This window comes from Mus pahari, chromosome 5, assembly GCF_900095145.1.
Source record: "Mus pahari chromosome 5, PAHARI_EIJ_v1.1, whole genome shotgun sequence".
Taxonomy (NCBI): domain Eukaryota; kingdom Metazoa; phylum Chordata; class Mammalia; order Rodentia; family Muridae; genus Mus; species Mus pahari.
In genome coordinates, this window is record NC_034594.1 from 12297852 (window position 1) to 12300893 (window position 3042).

A 3042-nucleotide genomic window follows, 5' to 3' on the forward strand; every position below is an offset into this window, starting at 1 on the left:
TAGAACTCCTCATTTAATAAATGATGAAACTGGTAAGTTTAGTTTTTCAACATTCATAACACAGTAATAAGTGCTGAAGTGTTCTAAGGTGAACCTCAAGTTGTCCTCGTTTATCCTGAACAAACACAATGACTGTTACAAAACTACACTTAATGTTTTAGGAAAAGAATGTTGGAGTCAGGTAGTATAGGTAGTGATATTTGAGCAAGGAAGTGAGATGATTAAGAAAACTACCCCTGAAACAATATACTGGTGCTCTTTGCTAGAGGACTGGAAGCTACAGAAAGATTATTGGTTGATGGAAATAATAGTTAGGTGATAAATTAACACAAGGATCAGATTGTCTCTTATTCACTATCAAACTTCATTACATGGTGGCAGAAAGAAGAACTAGTTCATGAGTGTAACAAGGGAAAGATGGGGGAATGTCAAGGGCAGCCCTGCAGTTCCTTCTGTTCAAGCTAGAGTAGGTGCCATCTCCTTGTGAAGGACACGTTTCACTTCACAGGATAGGAAGATTTAATTACAAACACCTCCATTTTACACTCTAGGGTGCCAGGCCTCACAGACCAGGGTTCTATTTACTGAGATTGTGCTCTGTCAAGGGCACCCTGCTAAGGGCATTTCAGAGATATACCATTTTTGTACTGAGTGTCATTACCATATGTATCCTGAAGTTCAGTTATTAAGGCAGTTGAACAGGGAACTTGACCTATTGCTTTGGATTTAAAAACCTCTCCTCTCTGAGTATTGTTTCCCAAGGAAAAATCAGTAAAGGACAAGAAGACCTGCTCTTTGTGGCTGAGCATGTAGCTCCATGATGGAGTAACTTACCTAGCAGCACGAGATCCTGGGTTTGATTCTCAGCACCACACAGAAATAAAAACAGGAAATAAGAAATCTACAGAACAGGTTGCACATCTCAGTTTATTTCTTTCAAAATTCAAAGGTATGTTTTAAAATGATGGATATACCTTATTACATTATTAGTTTTAACTTTTTATTGATTACTTGTGAGTTTTGCATCATGTACTCCAGTCCCACTCATTTCCCTGTCCCCTAATATCTGCCCTTTGCCATTGTAATCCCCCCAATCCCCCCCCACACACACCAGCAACAGCAATGACAGCACATAAAAAACCATCTCATTGTAGAAACTGCAGTGTGTCACAATGTGTCCTATAGTATATCCCTCTGTCTGCACATCCTCATTTTCCAATATTCCTTGCAATGAGCCATTAGTCTTGGAGATCTCTGGCTTCTGTGACACCATCAATATTGGATCCTCATAGGGACTCTTCCTGGCCATCCCGTTGCAGCCCTGTGTCATAGAGACCCTTCAGCCATGGATCAGCAGGACTGGACCCTTCAAACCTCCTAACCATTTGCAGGTAATATTGACTTTGAAGTGGGATAACTCAGAGCCCTAGATCTGGGCCAGGGTAGCATTCAGGTCCTCTGGGCTGGCATCACCCATACTCCTACCACAAGGGCCACTTCCACTGTTCTGCTGGGGTGAGGCGCATGACCTACTCTCCTGAGTATTGCCAGCAGTGAGAGATGGGACCACTTCTTCAGAATACCACATCCAGTGAATGGGGGATAACAATACACAGCCTCTGGATATCTACATGGTCCCCAGTGGCTGCCTCACCAGGGAATCCCCAGGTTTTCTAGTGAAAATATGAGCCAGGGACATTGACACTGATCCCTGCTATTGGATAGCTACAGACCCAAGCATGGCCCTCAGCTTGGGCTGGGATTTCACCATGGCCTCAAGTGGCAGGGATGGCCACTCAGAACAGGCTACTTCTCTTCACCCTTGAGTCTCCGGTACCGTTTCTCCTCATAACACTCAAACTGCTCTGCAGCTCTTCCTGTACCATCTGACCATATATGCATATATGCATATATTGTGGTGGCTCTACTGTGCACTGGACATGCAGCCAGAAGGCCCCTGAGTGACACCTGCCTTCTGTGCTTTGTGACCTGGTAGGAAGAAGATATTGGTGGCCTACCTGTGCTGTGTGCTGGAAGGCAGGTTTGTGGGTGGTATGGTCATTGAAAGGGCTCTGTCTGCTTTCCTTCTCCCAAGGAAATTAAATAAAATCTGTCTTCTCTGTTGGTGCTGCCTGAACTTAAATTTTCTTTTATGAGTCCTATGCATAAGACAGCTTTGGTCACCAAGCCAGGCATCAAACTACAATGAACAAAGGACAGCCATCTGGTCTGCCTCTGACTGATGGAAGAACACCACCACCAACAAGGTGTCTCTTTGCCCATTGCCAAGGGGTTATGAATATACATTATTATAAACAGGATTTCCTTCTAGGATGAGAACTGGCCCAAGTTGGAAGGTAATAACTTCTACAACAGGAATGCAAAAATCTTCAGGGGGAGGTCTGATTTTGGTACAGACACACACTGGGTTTAAGTGTGTACACTTAGTTTAAAAGGCTGGCATATTAGAAAAGCAAATATCATTAAAAAACAGTAAAACAGCACATCTGGGGCCACAGCCTGAACAATCTGAGCATTAGAAATTAATAGTGTGTTTTCTTTGTAGAAAAGACATGTGATAAATTGAGTTGCTGTTCAATCCCCCTTCTCTGCCATCTTAGGTAGCCAGTATCTGCCCAGGGAACTGTATGTCCACAGTTTAAATGGATTAACATCAGTTAAAGTCATCAAGGTAAACCCTCACAGAGTCTTAGTGGCTAACCTCAGTCCAGGTGAAATCCCTCAAAGGTATGTCAAAAGCCAAATTCCTAGGTGATTTGACCGTCTGTCAAGAGACAACAGTAACCATCACAGACCTACAACAAGTGTATTTTTATTTAAATAAATAATGAGTATGTGTGTGTATGTGTGTCTGTGTAGATCAGATGTTGACATGTTGACATCTGATGTCCTTCTCAATAGTTACTCATCTTGTTTTTTTTTTTTTTTTTTTTTTTTTTTTTTTAAATTTTTTTTTTTTTTTTTTTTTTTTTTTTTTTTAAAGATTTATTTATTTATTATATGTAAGGACACTGTAGCTGT

General features: G+C 41.7%; 1 non-coding gene across 1 annotated transcript; it reads right to left on the bottom strand.

Moving 5' to 3' along the window:
- Window positions 1–2150: 2150 nt before the first annotated feature.
- On the bottom strand, window positions 2151–2294 carry LOC115064125. The gene has a single exon (XR_003843983.1). It is a non-coding gene; the product is annotated as a small nucleolar RNA SNORA48 (small nucleolar RNA).
- Between the last annotated feature and the right edge of the window lie 748 nt (window positions 2295–3042).